Source organism: Triturus cristatus, chromosome 7 (assembly GCF_964204655.1).
Source record: "Triturus cristatus chromosome 7, aTriCri1.1, whole genome shotgun sequence".
In the NCBI taxonomy this organism is placed as follows: Eukaryota; Metazoa; Chordata; class Amphibia; order Caudata; family Salamandridae; genus Triturus; species Triturus cristatus.
The window spans coordinates 1,282,277,646-1,282,297,508 of record NC_140590.1 but is presented as its reverse complement, the minus strand read 5'-3'; positions in this window follow the sequence as shown (position 1 = coordinate 1,282,297,508).

Here is a 19,863-nt window from a genome sequence, read left to right as displayed (position 1 = left end):
CTCGCTTGCTTGCTAGATCGGCTAGCCCCACATGAGTTAGTAGAGTTGTGACTCCCAAGTAACCCTTCTCTATCCACAGATGTCAGGCTTGTCATCGCTGCCTGGCAGCTAAAGTCGGTCCCCCTCGCCGCAGACTGGACAGGGTCAATACTCATGTTTGCTGCCCTGGTGTTCCCCAGTGTCTCCAGATTGTATAGGCGCTCAGCTAGTGGGGCAATTCCTTCCTTTATGATAATTTTAATTTGGGCCAATAAGTCTCCAACCATTTTCTGGACCCAAAAGGGGTAAACTACATCGGTTTGGGTACTGGCAGTTCAGTCTCTGGCTGCTTTGGGGGTAGTCGAGCTGATTGTAGACCCTCCTTTGGCTTTCTTACTCTTTGGAGCCCCCCTACTTGCTTGCTTAAGATTGCCGGGCTTGTATAAGGTATTGGTGGTGCCCCCTCTCGATTTTCCATTTCGGGGACTGCTTCTTGTTGTGGGCAAAGGTGCAGTATTTCTGTTTGGGGTGTTAGGGGCGGAGTGGAGGTTTTGGATGGGGTCTGGTTTAGCACCAGTGGGCAAAGATCTGGAGTTAAGGAGAGGCGCCTCTCAGTTAGATCAATTTCTGTTGTTACGGCCTCTTTGGAGCATTCTGTCAATCAAGGTCGATGGTACCCTGGGAGTGATAGTCGTTTTTTGGTGGGACTGTTTTGCAACACAAATACATTTCCCCATTGTGCTTGTTATCCCTTTTGCCAAGCCCACCCCACTCTTTGTACATGGGCGTTGCGCCCGGAAATATTGGAGCGGGCAGAATAAAATTTGCCAATTAGGAGAAAAGGGTGAGAAAATGAAACGAGTAACTGCAGACTTTAGTGGTACAAAGGTCAAAACAGAATTACTCTTATTTGCAAGATCAAATCAACCCGGTCCAAATTTAATTCAAAGAGTAATAAGGAAAGCTCTTGCCATGTGCGCTCGTGGCGGGCTTGGGGTCCTTGTTTAGTTGAACTTGCTCTGAGTGTCTTTAAGGCGAACAACAGCCCACCAATGCCATGAAATGCAGGTCAGAGAGCATCATTAAGCCAAAGAATTGTGAATTGTGAAAAGTCAACAATGTTTTACCCACAGCAATCCCTGACAGCAAAGCCAAGAGAGGTGGCCCTGCCCTGCCTCCTCTGGCGATGACGGGCAAGGACGGACCCGGCCTTGGCCTGGGCTTTGCCTGCGCGCGTCCCGCACCACGGAGGGAGAGGCTGCTCTTTGTAGAGCGGTCGAGGCTTCTCCCCCCCCCACCTGTAACACCTGTGGCAGTGGGAGAGGGGAGGGTTTTCCACGCATTGCACACTGGGACTTGTAGTCCCACCAGGGTGAATGACGACCTCAGTAGCTGCTGTTGGGTGAGTTTTTAGGTGGAGAGATGTAATGCCCTGGGCTTATGCTCCCGCCAGGGTCAATTATGGAAGAAATCAGCGAGCAGTTGAGAGCAACAGGCCCCCTTCGCTTCCTGCGATTATTATAATAATACATTCCAATTCATATACCTATTCATATCCAGGTCCTTACGATAAAATAAATGAAAATATATATCCTTTCAACCAATAAAGGGCAGCCACACAATCTATGTTGTAGTGTCATCACTAAGAACAGAAATAAAAATACATTCGTAATAATTTCTGTCCCAACCCTGTGTTAATCATTAAGTCTTCGTAACCGCCCCTCTCTGTTCTAGAAAAGTAACCCAGGTTGCTTTAGTGCCCTAGGCACCATCAATACAACCGCATATGGAGTCAAATTGTTTCAGGGAACAAATTACCCTTGTTCTAGCCAATGCCTTCTCCCTTTAAAAAGTTTCTCTCACAATTGCCCACCATCCAAGTACTGAGGGAGGTTTAGGTGACATCCAAGCCCTGGCTATAGCAAGCCGAGCCGCCACCAACATAATTGAGATTATACGTCTGTGTCCAGGACTATCCTCCTCATAGCTCAACATGATTTTAGCCTCTGTTAAAGCATAGTCCACACCTAGTCGTTGGATATCTTCTGCCAGAATATGCCTAAAACAGGGCAAGTGACAAATATGCACAATATTGGCTGCACATAATCCACATTTGGGAGATTTGCTGTGGTCCCCTCACTGTCCTCTCCCCCCCCCCCTTTGAACCCACCTAGCAATTCTCTCTAGAGTATTATAAAGTATGCAGATCGTACGAAACTGCTGCAGTCTTAGAGTGACAGAATGCATTGATCTGACTATAGTACCCAGCGCGGTCTTGATTACTTCAGAGGTATCATTTGTCCCCAGGGTCTCGCTCCAGCTTGCTGCCTACTTTTCACACCCATTCGCTCTAAACTAGCTCTGACATTGATACATCATGCTGATTGCCCGATCTCCTGTTCTGCCCATACCAACATTCCCATACTGTAGAGCTTGAATTTGTTAATAGTGCCTGGTCTCTCATAAAGTAATTCCTGATCTGAAGGAAATTAAAGAATATGTGATGCAGAATATCAAATTCGAGCTGCAGACTTTCAAATGACCCAAAGCCATTATGGTCATACAGATGGCCCTGTCTATCAATGCTGTATCTTGCACAAACTCTACCCGCCGAGTCCTGAAATACCTCCTGAAGCATTGGGTTACCCCATAGGGGGAGATTGTCATGCAGACGAGAGATAAAAACTTGGCTTTGATTCCCTGCCATATATGTATGCTATCCCTGATGGTCTTAAACCAAACCCGTTTGAAATAATTGGGGTCACTTACTCTATCTAGAAACATTTGGCTATCAATTTCCTAAAACCAGTCGATGCCAAAAATGTTGTTTTTCAGGATTCAAGAGGCTACAAAGCTGACCCACAAAAGCTGCTAAGTAGAACATTTTAAAATCCGGGGGCTCTAGCCCCCCCTGATTGGACAGAAGTCTTATTAGCCCCATAGCCAGTCAAGTTTTTTTATAACCCTAAATAAAACTGCTCAGTACCCCACCTAAATTCATAAAAAAGGAGTTGGGAATACACAGAGGGATTGGAAGCACGTTCATTTTTACAATGTTACACCTCCCCAATATGCTGATATGCAGTTTGTGCCACCTTCTTAATTGCTTAGTTACCACTTCCAGCAATGGTTCGTAGTTTAATACAGGAATGAGCATTATCTTTGGAGAGATGCGTACCCCTAAGTAGGTGGCTGTCGAACAGATACCTAAAATCAGTTGTTCAGGCTTGAAGTTAAGGAGCACTTGCGTCTTCTCAACATTCAGTCTGTAACCAGAAAGGAGGCCACATTTATTTGCTTCAATTTCTATAGCATCCATTGCAGGTACTGGGTCAGTGGTAGAGGTGGCTATGTCATCCGCGTAGGCGGTGACTTTCAGCTAGCAATGTCCTATAGTCAGAAGAGATATCTGTGCATTATTCTGCAGTGCCCTAATAAATGGCTCCATATATAGTGCAAAAAGCAGAGGGGAAAGAGGGCAGCCTTGTCTGGTACCACACCGGATTGGGATGGGATATGTTTGTAAGCTGGCATAATACAATTTAGCCTGAGGTTTACTATATAAAGCTTGTACCCATTTGCTGTATCTCCCCCTCAGGCCGAATGATAATGTTGCCCACAGATAATCCCAAGCCACCCGGTCGAAGGCTTTTTCAGCATCTAGCAGGACCATGTCCAGTCTCAGCGCTTATTTCCTAGCTAAATCAAAGGCCCCCACTTCTGTGTTAACATGAGCCGTGGTGTCTCTGCCCTGTATAAAACCATGCTGCTGGCTAGAGGCTAAGCCTGGCTTCATGGGAGACAACCAGGTGGCTAAAATATTAGCGAATATCTTAGCATCTGCATTTATAATGGGATATCAGCCGGTAAGAGCTGCACTCCTCAGGTGGCTCATCCTTTTTCAAGAAAAAGACTGTTTGTCATATTGCATGACTCAGGAGCCAAGACCTTTATCCTGCAAGTTAAATGACCTCTGCCAGGAGAGGGGTCCCTAGCATTATTAAAAGCTTCATGAAACTCAGCTTAAATTGTCTTCCCTGGCTGCTTTCCCTGATGGTAACTCAGATATTGCCTAGCCGAGTTCCACGTGTGTGATTTCCTGACGGCAACTTACTCCCCCTTAGAAATTCCTGAAGTCCTCCCTCGTTTACCACTACCTTTTGTGCATAAGGTTTCTGATTTTTAAAAAAATGGAGAATTGCTCAGCTATTGCTTTTGGATATGTGTGTAGTATCCTGTCTCCCCCTTAATAGCCTTTATCAGTGTTTTAGCTCGGTTATCTGCTAACTGATAGGAGAGCACCTTCCCAATTTGACTCCTGCTCCCTATTGTGCTGCCATCTGTACTGCTGGGTAGCCCCTCTAATATATGCCTTCATCGCATCCCACACTACATAGGGGAAAGCTGTCCCCATGTTGTCCTCAAGGAAATCCGCTAGTTTTTTATGGGTATAGGCTAAGTAGTTTTTATCGGAGAATAAATAGCGCAGGAATGAAAAAGACTACAGTGTTTTATTCGCGGTCTTGACCTGGAAGGATAATAAGATGGGGTTATGATCGGAAGCAATCCTAGGGCATACTTCCATACTAGCTGTTAAAACTTTATTGTCAGAAACCGAAGCCATGTCCATTCTAGAGCACTGTCTGTGAGGGGCAGAATAGTAAGTATACCCAGTAGCATCTGCGTGGAGTGAACGCCAAGCATCATTTAAGGAGTGCAGCCGCCCCAATTCAAGGATCGAAGCTCTCACCTTCCCCATTCTAGAAGTGGCCGCTCGTTTTGTAGACTCAATGGAATAATTCATGACACAGTTAAAATCCCCCCCTTATTAGGCTCTCAACTTGCCAGTCTAGTAACTCTAAACTAATAAAGTCAAAGACCGCTGGGTCGTGGACATTGGGTTCTGTAAATTGAAAAGAAAATGTACTTAATCCCCTTAATTTCCAGCTGGGCCAGAACCCATCTCCCCTGCTGGTCAACCAGAGTCTTAAGGAAGCTGTGATCAAATGACTTGATCAAGAATATAGCAGTTCCCCTTATAGAAGTGCTCTGGGAAGTACAGATGATTGTTTGGTACCCAAGATGTTTAAATCTGCGATCTTTATAAGCTAAATGTGTTTCTATAAGGAGATCAATATGGGGCCTGTCTGCTTTCAGCTCCTCCGGGACTAATTGGCGCTTGACTCCGTTATTTAGGCCTGACACATTCCAGGCAATACATTTAATCATCATCATCATCATAAACTTTATTTCGGCCACTAGGGCCATAAAAGTGACAACATTTTTACAAACAGAGTTAATAATGAAAAAAGTAAAAAGAACACATCAAGATCAAATCACAAATATAAAAACTGCCGAAATCAAAGAAAAGTTAAAATTATGCTTAAACCAGATAATTAATAGTTAGTGCAGAATTTCCTACGTTTCAACCACATAGCATTTAAAAAACGTGAAACTGCAAAAACAATTGGGGGATGGGTGTCATATTTCAAAACTCGCAAAGCTTTATCGCACTCTCTAAAACCAAGGTTTCTGCAGATGGGTTTTACCCAGCGCTTTCTTTGCAGATAAGACGTTGGGCAAAAGAAAAAAACATGATTTTCATCCTCCATTTTATAACCACAGGCAGGGCACGTAGTATTTTTGTTAGGGTCCCATCTTGAGGTAAAGGACCTAAGCGGTAGACTGCCCATTCTCAGCTGAGAATACAGCTTCCTAGCAACAGGGGGGAAGATGAGGTCTAAAAATACCTCCCTCCCGTAATTCAGTTTGATCTGGAGAAACTGGGTGGTCAACCTACCAACATCTGGGTTCATGTGCAGGCGCAAAAGGTGAAAGTATCTAAACTGTTCAGCCAGATTGGCTTTGGAAACAGCCAAGCATGAGATTTCCGGGGTACCCCATAGATCTGGAAAGCCAATCTTAACACAAGTGTCCCTGACATACATTAACCAAGGGATGTTCTTATTTTTTATTATAGGCCAAACCCCCATAAATTCATCTCTGTAGGATTCCAGGTCCGGGTTGGACCAGAGTCTCTTCCAGTAGGACACTGGCCGCCGGGCCACCACCTCTTCCATAGGCAACAATCCCAAATCAAACCTGATAGGAACCAGCGGGGTACTAGATGGTAGACTCAGCAAGTTCCTTATAAAGGAATTTTCAATCCTTGCAAAACTATCGGTTTTAGAGTGGCCCCAAAGTTCTGCTCCATAAGTAGTAGCAGCTCTTGCTTGTGATTTAAAAATTTCTATTACTGGTGCAGCTGGCTTAAAGACCGATCCTTTGAACAATCTAGCCATTCCTCCTGTGATTTGGGTCAACTTTAAAGCGGAATTAGCAACTTGCCCCCCCCCCATCCTAGGTCTTCTTGAAGTGTGATCCCCAGGTATCCAAACTTCTTTACCCGCTCAAGGGGAATACCATTCAGTGCTGGATTCGGGCATGTATGTTTGGGAGGATTAAGTATCATAAATTTCGTTTTTAATAAATTAATCTCAAGAACCCCTTTCCTCGCAGAAGTCTACAAAACCATCTAAAATATGCTGGATTCCCATGGGGGTACGAGACAACAGGGTATCGTCAGCAAACATTAGAGCTGGTACCTTGCCCGAGGCAAGTCTAGGGATGTCAGTGTCCTTGATGCCTTCGAGGTGTTTTATAAGCCCATTGATGTATAGGCAGAACAACGTGGGCGCTAACACACATCCTTGGCGGACTCCTCGGTTGACAGGGAAGCATTCAGATAGCTCTCCATATTTCCCGCATCTGACCTGTGCGAAATTACCCGTGTGGAGGCTTCTCAGGACACTCAAAAGATAAGTAGGGACATTGAGTGCCTGAAAAACTCTCCACAGGTTTTCACGCGGAACCAGGTCAAACGCTGATCTCAGGTCGACATTTAATCAGAGCCATAGTTGTTCATAGCCTATACCACTACTGAGTGCTTTGAGACTGGACCCCCTATCTATCCTCAAACCGTCTTTATGTTCCCTAATATCACTTCCTGCCATACTCCTTGCCCCCTTATATATGCCCTTTTGACCCGTTTCCTCTATGCTCCCCCCTCGCCCCTCACCCCTCCCCCTGTGTCGTCAAGAAGGAATCATCCTCCTTATAGGCTACTGTTGGATTGGCACACAGGGCAACCCTCCGCCCAACCAACACCATAATGCACAATAAGAAAAGAGAGGGAAAACTATCCAAGATCAATATCAAAGTGAGAAAAAGGAAAAAGCAACTCCACATATCAGTGAGTCATATTCCAAAGCAAAAAAAAAGAAAGAGAAAAAAATGTGCTATTATCTTGCGCTTCTAAGAATTTTTAGGGACCCCCTCCAGCTGCCATTGGCTTAAAGCATGATTGGCCTCTTGATTTGTGAGGAAGTATTGCGATTTTCCACCTTTTATGACCTTTAAACAGTCCGGCTCTTGAAAAAACACCTGAGCGCCTTCTGCTTTTAATGTGTCAATAAGCAGCCTTAGTTTACACCATCTATCCATTTTGGCTCTGCACAGATCTGATCTAACAAAAATTGAAAGGGAAACAACCACTACAGGGGTGCTGGGACGAGCTTTGATGGATATTTCATGCCTTAAGAAGTTACCAAAACAGATCAGATGAGGTCTAGGATAGCGAGGGTTTGGCTTGTGCAGGATAATTGGCAGTCTAGGCACCTGCTGGATTTGGCAGTCCTAGTCCCAGACTGCCAGGTCTGAGAGAGCCTTTTGCAGTAGTTGGACAACACAGGTAAGAGGGTCAGAGATTTAACCGGGCCCAGTGAGGGGGACATTTCAGATCCATTCTCCATGGCTGATAATGAGCAATTGTTGACCTCTTGCGCCTCATGTGACATGAACCCTTCATGTCCAACTTCGTAGGCCTGAGGCAATTTCTGGATGGATATTCGTGTTAGAGAGTTGGGTTTATTACTTGACAGATCCGAACCAGTGTTTCCTCTCTCCACCTGTCCACACTGGGCTGTTAGGATGGCACCTCTAAGTTTCAGGGCTGTCTGTCCTGACGAGCCCTGGTGTTTATGCCTGCCCCTCTGTTAAGACTCTGGCCTCAGGATGAAGGACATTGCATTTGCTATTGCTGCCAGACTTCTCTGCAACATTGTTTCTGTCCTCTGGCAACGAGTCAGTTGGAGACACTGGCTCTTTAAGGTTCCCCTTAGTCAGGCTTTAAAGTTATCCCGGACCACATGAATAGGGGCTGAGGTTAAATTAAACCTTAAGTAGTCTGTTGCTCCCTCATCTATTGCTTTCATAAATAGTGCTTCCCAAACTAGCCTTCTATTTAGTGTCCATCTTCTAATGCAGAACAGGATACTCTGGAACTACAATTGGTGAGCCAGCACATCATGCACCTGAACACATTTCCTCAATCAGCCACAGATTTGTCACCTATATACAGCAGAGTGAAGACTCCTAAGCTACATAAAGAAGCAGGATTTACCTTCAGATTTGAGATTGTTGTGAGAAGGGTGATTTCCCTCCCTTTTCTACCCACTCTCCCTCCTTCAAAACATCCTCTACCCACCCTTCCTCTTCCCTTCCACCCTCTACCCTCCCTCTACCCTCCTCTACCATATTTTCTCTTACCTCTTCCTTCTCTCCCTCTTCACTCCCTCTCTTCCCTCCCCTTCTGCCCTCCCCTTCTGCCCTCCCCTTCTGCCCTCCCCTTCTGCCCTCCCCTTCTGCCCTCCTCTTCTGCCCTCCCTCTCTTCCCTCCCTCTCTTCCCTCCCTCTCTTCCCTCCCTCTCTTCCCTCCCTCTCTTCCCTCCCTCTCTCCCTCTCCCCCCTCCCCCTCCCCTTCTTCCCTCCCTCTCTTCCCTCCCTCTCTCCCTCTCCCTCTCTCCCTCTCCCCCCTCCCTCTCCCCCCTCCCTCTCTCCCCTCCCTCTCTCCCCTCCCTCTCTCCCCTCCCTCTCTCCCCTCCCTCTCTCCCCTCCCTCTCTCCCCTCCCTCTCTCCCCTCCCTCTCTCTCTCTCCCCTCTCTCTCTCCCCTCCCTCTCTTCCCTCCCTCTCTTCCCTCCCTCTCTTCTCTCTCCCTCCCTCTTCTCTCCCACCCTCATTCCTTGTACCCCTTCTTCTCTCCCTCTCTCCCCTCCCTCTCTCCCCTCCCTCTCTCCCCTCCCTCTCCCCTCCCTCTCTCCCCTCCCTCTCTCCCCTCCCTCTCTCCCCTCTCTCTCTCCCCTCTCTCTCTCCCCTCCCTCTCTTCCTTCCCTTTCTTCCCTCCCTCTCTTTTCTCCATCTCTTCTCTCCCTCTCTTCCTTCCCTCCCTGCCCTCCCTCTCTTCTTTCCCCTGTGCCCTCCCTCTCTTCCTTCCTCCTCTTCCCTCCCTCTCTTCTTTCCCCTGTGCCCTCCCTCTCTTCCTTCCTCCTCTTCCCTCCCTCTCTTCCTTCCCCCTGTGCCCTCCCTCTCTTCCTTCCCCTCTGCCCTCCCTCTCTTCCTTCCCCTCTGCCCTCCCTCTCTTCCTTCCCCTCTGCCCTCCCTCTCTTCCTTCCCCTCTGCCCTCCCTCTCTTCCTTCCCCCTCTGCCCTCCCTCTCTTCCTTCCCCCTCTGCCCTTCCTCTCTTCCTTCCCCCTCTGCCCTCCCTTCTCCTTCACCCTCTCCCACCCCCTCACCCTCCCTTTTCTCCCTTCTTCCCTCTCCCTTTTCTCCCTTCTTCCCTCTACCTTTTCTCCCTTCTTCCCTATCCTCCCCACTTCCCTTGTCCATCTTCCCTCTCTCCTTATCCATCGTCCATCTTCCCTCTCCCCTCTTCCATCTTCCCTCTCCCCTCGTCCATCTTCCCCTTTCTCATCTCTCATCTTCCCCTTTCTCATCTCTCATCTTCCCCTTTCTCATCTCTCATCTTCCCCTTTCTCATCTCTCATCTTCCCCCTTTCTCATCTTCCCCCTTTCCCATCTTCCCCCTTTCTCATCTTCCCCCTTTCTCATCTTCCCCCTTCCCCATCTTACCCCTTCCCATCTTACCCCTTCCCCATCTTACCCCTTCTCCCATATTTACCCTCCTCCCTCCCCTTTCCCCTTCTTTCTACCTCCTCCCTCGCCCTCTTTTTCCATCCTCCATCCTTCCTCCCCCTCTTCTCCCTCTTTCCCTGCCCTCTCTCCCCCTCATTCCCCACCCTCCCTCCCCCTCATTCCCTACCCTCATTCTCCCCTCTTTCTCCACCCCTCTTTCCCTCCACCTTTCCCTCCCCCTCCCTCTTCTCTTCCCTCCCCCTCCCCCCTTCCCTCCCCCTTCCATCCCCCTTCCCCTCTTCTCTTCCCTCCCCCTCCCCCTCTTCCCTTCCCTCCCCCTCTTCTCTTCCCTCACCCCTTCCCTCCCCTCACCCCTTCCCTCCCCCTCCCCTCTTCTCTTTCCTCCCACTTCCCTCCCCCTCTTCTCTTCTCCTCTCCTTCATCCCTTCCCCCTCTTGCCCTCTCCCCTCTTGCCCTCTCCCCTCTTGCCCTCTCCCCTCTTGCCCTCTTCCCTCTTCGCCCTCTCCCCTCTTCGCCCTCTCCCCTCTTCGCCCTCTCCCCTCTTCGCCCTCTCCCCTCTTCGCCCTCTCCCCTCTTCGCCCTCTCCCCTCTTCGCCCTCTCCCCTCTTCTCCCCTCTCCCGTTCCCTTTCCCTCCCCCACTACCTCCTCCCTCTCCCCACTCCCTCTTCCCTCTCCCCAATCCCTCTTCCCGCTCCACCTCCTCCACTTCCTCTTCCCTCTTCCCCCTTCCCCCTTTTCCCTCTTCCCTCTTCCCTCTCCCCCCCCTTTTCCCTCTCACTCTTCCCACCTCTCACCCATCCTCCCTCCCTCCCTCAGGGGAGTCGATAACAAGGTTACAGTAGATCTTGGAGATGCCTCCATGGCCCAGACTTCCCATTAGAAATGTGGCCTACTAAGGAACTGAACTCCGATATCAGTAGAATTGGGTATGTGCTAGGGTATGTGCTGCTGCAGGTCTTGGAAAGAATGCCTGTGAGATTTGGACAACCCAAGGCCCAATCGCGAAATCCCTAAGAGATCCCATGCCCAAAATCAATGTAGCATCACTCCCTACCCAACAAAGCACCATGCCAAAGGGGAGTTTGTTGAGTAAATCTGGCCTCCCATTGTGCGTGCCGGAGTGCTGCTCTCCAAGTGAGAAATACCACCCTGGTTGCCAACGGATGGAGTTTGGAACAGGGGATCTGCAGAGCATTGCTTGGAGATGTGAAAATCTCAGTGAGAATTGTTCCAGACAGTAGACGGGGTCACTCTCAGACTGAGCGGCGTTGCCCGTAATTCGACGCGGAATCTATTTGAGGTGGAAATATTTGCATTATCCTGCTCTCTGCCTACAAAAAGCACCGCAATTTTTGACCGGCCATCGTTCTAAAGCCGTGAATTTTATCATTTCTATCCTAAGATTGACCTATAGATCACTTTAGGTCTGGGGGCTAGCATTTGATATACCCTCCTTTGTCTATTCGAACTACCACTATCGTATCTGGATACCCGTGGCTACAAAATTCACTCATATACCGACATATAAACAACTTTAAGGTGCGGTAATCATCATCTTAGGCACCCTTTCTTTTCTTCGCAAACCATTGTAACCGTATCTGGTTCATTGACGCTACATAGCTTTTAAGCTCATTTACACGTATCAACAATTCCTACTCCTCCGTGTTTTCAATTACCAATATTTGTCCGCACTGATTTTCCATATCTGTGTATGTTTGGATATATTTTTACGCTACCTTATATATACACAAGATCACCGGTAGCAAAGAACATTCACCTACCACTTTAAGCAATAGACGGTTTCCTGACGAAGGCTGAAAGGCCGAAACGCGCGTAGTTCCATTGACCGCCTTGCTTGTGTAACATCTACTGTATTGTTTTTATTAATTCCATGTCCATACTGTCTGCATAATTGTCTATAGAAAATATGTTGTATGCAAAACAGCAACAAAATGAATGATGGATTAAAATGAAATGATTAACAATAAATTCACTTTTTCATAATCAATATCTGTTTGTATAAGAAAATATTCTCTCTCTTTTTTATATCATTGTCTGATATTTCATGGACTAGTTTTCACTATACACCTAGTTTTATATATATTAACTTGCTATAGTCACTTATCTAAATAGCTCTTTTCCCTACATATAGCAAGCCTATTAGTTGAGTAGGGGTCCCCTGTTTTTCCAAATAGTAGACGGGGTCAGACCATCCCCTGTTGAACCAGTCATGAATGACCAGAAGGTGGGAGGATAAGTAGTAAAGATAAAGCTTGAACATGCCATGACCGCCATGAAAAGGTCCCTGTTGACAACGTGATAAGGCCAAACGGGGGCATGAGCCCACCATATGAATGCCTTTGCAATCCTGTCCAAGTGACAAAACCACCTCCATGGCAGCTGTGGTGATACGTTTTGGAAATATAGAGAAATTGCTGTAGGGTCATCATTTTGTATAGTACAATACTCCCCAACAACATTCAGCGCAAGTGTTTGCCATCTGGTTAGGTCTGTCTTTGCCTTCCGGAGTAGAGACTGAAGGTTAAGAGCCCATGTGAGTTCCGGGTGGAGAGTGACCCAAATGCCCAGGTATTTAAAACTAAGTCGACGGAGAGGAATAGTTGTCTGCCAGTAAAAGCAGTCCCTGAAGGGCGCCAAGGAGACCAGCACAGATTTGGAAGGGTTTGTCTTCAAACTAGAGGCTCTTTCAAAGCTCTTGAGTAATTGGAGACATTGAGGGCCACTTTCGGCTGGGTTAGCAAGGTATAGGAGCACATCGTCTGCATACAAAGCAATGCAATTCTCGTGGCCAATACACCAGGTCCATCCGCTATATTGGGGATCTGTACGGATAAGTTGGGCCAATGGCTCCATAGCTAGGGCAAAGAGAAGAGAGGGGACAGAGGGCAGCCAGGCCTTGTCCCCAACTCTATAGAAAAGGGATCTCAGAGGATGTTTTTAATCCGTACTCGTGCCTTGATGTTATAGTAAAGAACCCAAACACTCCTTGGTGGCGCAGACGGAAGCCCGCCCAGGCCAGCACCAGTTGGAGGTAGCCCTAGTCTCCCACATTGAACGCCTTATCGAAGTCAATAAGGTGTAAGCCTAGGTCTTGGGGTAGTCGGTGGGCCAGAGTCACATGAAGAAGACACAGACAGTGCTGTGTGTCCCTTGAGGGCATACTTGGGGGCATACAGTCGCACTGGTTCAGCTGGATCAACTTGGGCAGCACTTGTTTTACCCTGATTGCCAGTACCATGGCATAGATCTTGATTTCACAATTAAGTAGGGAGATAGGGTGGTAAGTGGCACAAGATATAGAAGGGGGCTGCATCTTTAGTATCACCACTATGGTGGCAGAGTTAAATTCTCCTAGGAAAGATCTTGCCTGACAGACCTCTTTATATAGCGACAAGAGGTACTGGAGAAGGACCTCCCAAAACGTGGTGTAATATTCCATGGGAAATTGTTATACAACAAGGTGTCCCCCAGTTACTTTGAGGCCTAAGAAGAGGGGGGGGGGGAGGCAACAGAATCAGAAGAACCTCTTAGCTGGCCTATCTAATTTTTACCTGGGTAATCACTCTAACTAAACATTTCCACTTAAACCATAGATTTTCACTGCACAACAAAAAAAAATGTTCTATTTTTTCTTTTTTGTTTATTTATCACAAATATTTTCTTTTCTTATAGTATCATAAACTTTTTAGAGATAGTTATTATAAAAATCACAAAAAATAATTACACATACGGCAGTGTCACAATATCATTTCAATTTACTAAGACCATGATCGTCTTCCGTTGATTTAGAGACAAGTTATATTATCCCCCAGGGAGACAGAATGAAAAAACACCATCATCCTTCTGCTCATGCAAACCAACAGTCATACCAACACAAACAACCAATCACAAAAGAAGAAATCTCAATAAAAACCACTTCTGAGGGGAGGAGTCCTGTTCATGAATTATATCACATTCTGTTGAAAAGCACAATTTTGACATTTCACAGATCCATCCAATTAATTCTTTTTTAGATTTTCTTTTGATGTGGTTCTTGAGTAGGACTCCTAGTGGCGGGATGAATGGTCTACGTACGTTTCGGTGACAACCTATATAATTCTATCACCTTCTTCAGGACCAAAGAGAAAGTATAATTTTCATCTCTGAAGTGATCTGGGGGTCTATATGTATCTAAAGACATGGAAGTATCTCTGATTAGGACGTCCGGGTCATAGTAGACAGACAAGTCTGTTCTTGCAGAGGCAAATTCCTCAAAGGAGTTTTACTCTCAAAGCAAAGGGCAAAGTTAATAGAGTCCGATCTGTGTTTTCACAAACAGAGTATAAATTTCATGTTTTATAAGATGTGAAGACTCCATCTAAATTGAAAGATATCTGTCGATGTTGTGAGGTATGTAGTTAACTGATTTGTTGTTTTGACATCATTATATATCATTGTTTGATATTTCCCAAAAATTGCGAACGTGTTTTTCTGTCAGTTATGTCCCATGAAAACCAAACTGTTCTACCGAAGCATATTCCATGGGAAAGCCATCTGGGCCGGAGGTTTTACCAGACGCTAGCCCAGACAATGCGCTCCCGATTTCGTCTGCGGGAAGGAGTTACTCTAGAGGGCTAGAGTTAATGGAAAAGAAACCTGGTAGAAGGATCGAGTCAAGGAGGGCACAAAATAAAGCCATGTCATTTTCCTGCAAAGAGGAGTATAGCATCTTCTAATACTGGGCATAGGTTTGTGCAAGCTCAGGAAGGGATTTTCTCAAGCAGCCTGGTCATCCTTAACCTCAGGGACGATCCTATTCGCTAAGTGATGGGAAGTCAACCAGTAGTACATCTTCCCATTCTTGTTTCTGTAGCCATACATTTTAGCCTTCGTTGGCCACCTCAAGGGAGTGCATGCGAATATCTTCCCAGATGAGAGCTAACTGCCGGGATACTTTCTCCTGAGGGTTCAGTGCCAAGCTCTTCTCAAAGTGAAGCGTGCATGCTGCTAACTGAGTGATGAGAGAGGAGTGCTCACTCTCTCGGGCTCAAATATAGCATTCAGCATACCCATGCATTGTCACCTTGCTGGCAACCCAAAGGGTGCAAAACTGTGCAATGGACACGTCCTTGTTGGAGAAATAGGACTAAAGCTCCGTACTCAATGCACGAACAAACGTTTGATCATGAAAGTACCAGCCATTAATATGCCACATAGGGCGCAGTCCAGATGGAGATTGTCCAAGACTAAGTAGCTGAAGCGAGTGGTCTGAGATACCTCCCGGTGATATTTGTACTTGATTCACTAATTGACAATCGGGGGCAGGTAGCAAAATTAGGTACTATTTGGGACTGGAATCAAGGCCCTATCAAAAGTATTTTCGCTGACCGCTAGCTTGTGGAATTCCCCACGCCCCCAAAGCTCAGCACCATAAAATGTAGCATTTTGCACATTCATTTTATAGATCTCTAGAGCAGGAGTAATTGACTTGGACCAAGACTGCTTATGAAAGCGCAGTATGGATTGAGACTGCACTTCCCCTTAGTCTTGCCAAAAAACATATATTTTGTTTTTTCTGTGTTCACCTCACAGAAATCCATCAATTTATTAATCAGCCTCTCGAGTCCAATTGGAGACCTGGATAAAAGTCAGCAAACAGCAGAATCAGCACTTTCCCACTGTTCAACAATGGAGAATCATTTGCACAATTCTGCAGTTTGTTGACCGCTCCATTTACATAAAGGGAAAATAGTGTGGGCACACAGACACACCCCTGACGTACCCCTCGCCTAACTGGTATTTCATTAGTTAATTCTCCTGCTTTTAAAACCGACCAAAGCATTCCCCGAGGTACCAAATCAAAGGTGGCACGAAGGTCAATAAAAGCTATGTAGAATTGTTGTTTTTTAAGTTGTACATAGTTGCAAATTAATTGAGCCTGAACACCTGATTTCAGGTACTAGTTTTAGAGCGGAAGCCTGCTTGACAGGGCAACAGAATCTCGTTCTCATTCATCCGAGTTAATAGTTTATCCAGAACCTGTCTGGGGAAGATTTCTTGCATGTTCTATAGCAGGGTAATAGACCTATTATTCGATTGGGCACAGGCATCACCTTTTTTATATATGGTTATTATTTCCGCCCCTCTCCAAGTCTCAGGTACTTTCCCCCATTAGCAACTGAGTTGGACACAAGATTTAATGGAGGGACGCAGACAAGTGGTTCAGACTTATACAAGTCACCCTGTACCCTATCAGGCCCTGGGGCTTTTGCTGGTTTCAACTTCTCTAATGCTCCAAGAGTTTCATCCAGGAAAAAGAGAGGACCCTCGCTACTGGCCACCCTCCTTCATTTGGTATACAATTGGACAAGTTTTCACTGTCATTCAGGCAAGCGAGTACTTTGCTCTTTTCATATAAGGAGCAATGATCAACCCACATCTCAGGTGTACCTTCTAAAGCTATAAAGCATCCCTGCGGGTCACGTGTTACATAATAATAATCTTTATTTAGATATAACACAGATATCTTTAAAAGAATTTACAAAATTCACATTAAAAACCAACTGTTTTAAAATACACTGACTATAAAAGTGCAACATACTTATTAAAAGCAAGGCAGTGTTCTTTGAAATACGATTTGATGAATTAACCTGTCAGATTGCAGAGCGTGATAATCATTTCATTTCATCTTCCCTAAAATTTTTATTAGCAAGGCCTCTTTTGCACCAAATTACAATATACTTGCTGAATAAAAATTATTAAACCCAGGTTTGAATCTGTATTTTCGGGGTTCAGGGCCATGATAATGGCTTGCCTAAATGTCCGAGCGCCCAGCCTATTCCACTCTAATTTGAGTTTGCACCTGCGTTGAGAATTAAAGGCTGGGCAGAGACAAACCACATGTAGCAGAGTTTCGGCTGTCTTGCCACACCCTCTACAGGTTACATTTTCCAATGTGCGTCGCCAGGGGGGCAAATCTTGCAAGAAACTCCAGTCACCCATTTTGATTGCCATAAAACTACGTTTTAGATACAATGAATAGGTGCAAGACAGGTAAGAGGCAGGGGCTAGCCGTCTGTATGAATTTACAAGGGCCCAATCATGACTACGTTTGGTAAGAAGTGCCTTATCCATTATGAGAGAGCTCATTCTCACACATTTTTTGATGCTAGTCTTAAATACTGCCCGACTAGGGTTAAGGGCCCATAGCTCACTCACCGACATTTGGTGGATATGGTCCTTGAAAAGACAACCAAACGTACCTCCAGGGTTTTTCTGGGTGATTTCTAACCAGACCAAGGATTCTAGTGTGCCTAAGTCAGCTTGCCTCAATTTATGGCAGAGGTTTAGATATGAACCGATGTTAGAAACATCATAATTCAGTATCCCTAGCTCTAGTCTAACCTGGGCTGCGGATGCGGAGTTTGGCAAATGGAGTACCTTTTTTAAAAATTTTAGTCGTATGTTGGTTTAAGACAGTATTCAGCTTGCCCCTGAATATCTCTATGCCATATGATAAAGTAGGGCCAATTTTTGCTCTGAGAACTTCTAAGAGTGGTAAAAGAGTTGGACCGGAGATATTTTTCGAGAGCTTAGCTAATGACACCGCAAGGGTCATCGCTTTAACTGCGATCTTTAATAAGATTGCCCCTAGAGTCCAAATGGACACCTAGGTACTTGTACGAGTGTCCTACGACAAGGCTTATGTTGTTGTATGACCATCCTCCAACAGTGTGCCGTTGCCGACCAAATGGGACAACTTGTGTTTTCTTTAAATTAACCTCAAGTTGGTTCATGGTCGTATAGATGTACAGTTTATCGAGGAGCCTTTGCAACCCGACCCTAGTGAGGCTAAAGAGAACCAGGTCGTCTGCATATAAAAGATTACTTAATGCCGTACCTCCCACCTTTGGGGGGTGACTGTTAGTATCATCCAGTGAAGTTGACAGGTCCGCTATGAACAGGTTAAAAAGCATGGGGGCCAGCACGCATCCCTGCTTCACGCCTCTTGATGTCGAGATTTTCCGGGAGAGATGCGTGCCGGACCCCAGCTTCATGTGTTACATGGTAGATCATATTGGGAAAGGAGCAACTTAGGATAGCTGTCTCGGCGTGCTTCTTCTGGAGCTTGCTTGATGTTCGAAGGTCCACCTCCAGGCATCCCTAAGTCTCATTGCCGTTACGACACAGACTGTTGAAGTGGCCAGATGTGGAAAAGGGTTTAAGGGAGGGAACAGTAGGGAAGGAGACGAGAAAGAAAATCAATCGGATGACTCCTTTTGTCAAAATAATCATAACCCCCCCAATCCTTACCCAAGAAATGGGAAGGAATATTGACCTACATATAGTGGAGTGCAACTCTAACCCCAGTATTGCCCTGTAAGAAGGAACAAATATAAACTTAATCCCCAGATGTAATGAAAGTAGAACAGCACATTCTTTCAAGTACTACCAATAAACCACACCATCCTATCATACCAGGTTCTTGTGGACCATGTGTTTAGCCCAACACCTAGCCTTTGCAGACTGCTGCAGAATTTGTATTTCAGCGTTATCAGGTCCTACTGATTTCATGTGAAGTTTATCTGCATGTGTTATTCCCAAAAAGGATGTACAAGTACATTATCAACTGTTTATTTTGTTAAAAAATATAATAGACTGAAAATATCAAACCTAAACTGTTTTCAAATATTAACTCAAAAGAAAACAATTATGGCCGTATTATCTGTGTTGCCATACGGTTCCTACTGATTCAGTTAGACTATGCATTTGGGTAACATAAGCATCAAAATTATGGGAGAACATCTTCTCATACCATCAGAATATGTTGACCTTGTTCCTGGCTAGCTCACTGTGCACCATCAGGGACCCACAACCATACATGGTACCTGACGGACATCATGGAAACAGATCTACCTTTCATTCTCAGGCATTCCTAAAGGGAGACACAAGAAATATACACCAACTGTCATTTCAAACATTTATTTAAGCAATTGAATTCTTGTGTAAAATGTGTGCTGCAATGTTTAGTAGAAGAAAATAAAGCAGAGTAACACACATTACAAGAATGGTGAAGATGAAAAATTTAACCATTAGCATTGTTGCATAAAGTTATATGAATGCTTATAATTGTACTCCTACCTAGCACTACATATCTAGAGAGCATAGGTGGGATGGTTTTCTGCATGATACCTTGGAAGGATCAAACTCCCCATTTATTTGTGTATATTTGTCATCAGGTAGCCAGTCTTGTGTAGAACTGGACAACGTCCGTAGCAGGATAGTGATGAGATTCAGCTGGGCTAGAATTCAGGCACTGTGACAATACATAGAAATGCACCACTATCGGGGGCGTGGTTTGGACGCCGGGGAAGATGGCGGCTTAGCGCACTGCTCCTCCCGTGGTCGTGTAATCCGAAGCAGCTGACGGAGTCAAATGCGAGACATGCGAGCGGAAAACGACTGATATGGCGATCGGAGTGCGAGGCCCGACTCTGGTCCGAGTTTGAGACGCCTGGGCAGTCACGTTGGAGAGTTATCGCCGAATCCCCTGGAGGCGGCTGCCGAGCGAGCCATGAGGTCGTGAGATCCTGATGATCGACGAACGGATGTTAACGCTATAGATATCGCTGCAACACGGGAAGGTCTGCCGTGGAAGGTCGTAAGATACACATGATACAATACGTCTGAGAGGACACCTCCGGGTTGGAATGCGGTGGCGTTCCCCGACAGGAGAGATAACGCGGACGCGCAAGATGGCGGCGATGGGAGTCCCTGAGTCCCGGTCTCGGTGAGCGACTCGACAGTTGAATGAGGAAGGTCAGTGGGGAACGCTGTTGGATCGCGGCTGGCGCACATGCACACGAACGGGGAGCACCTCTGGTGATGTGGC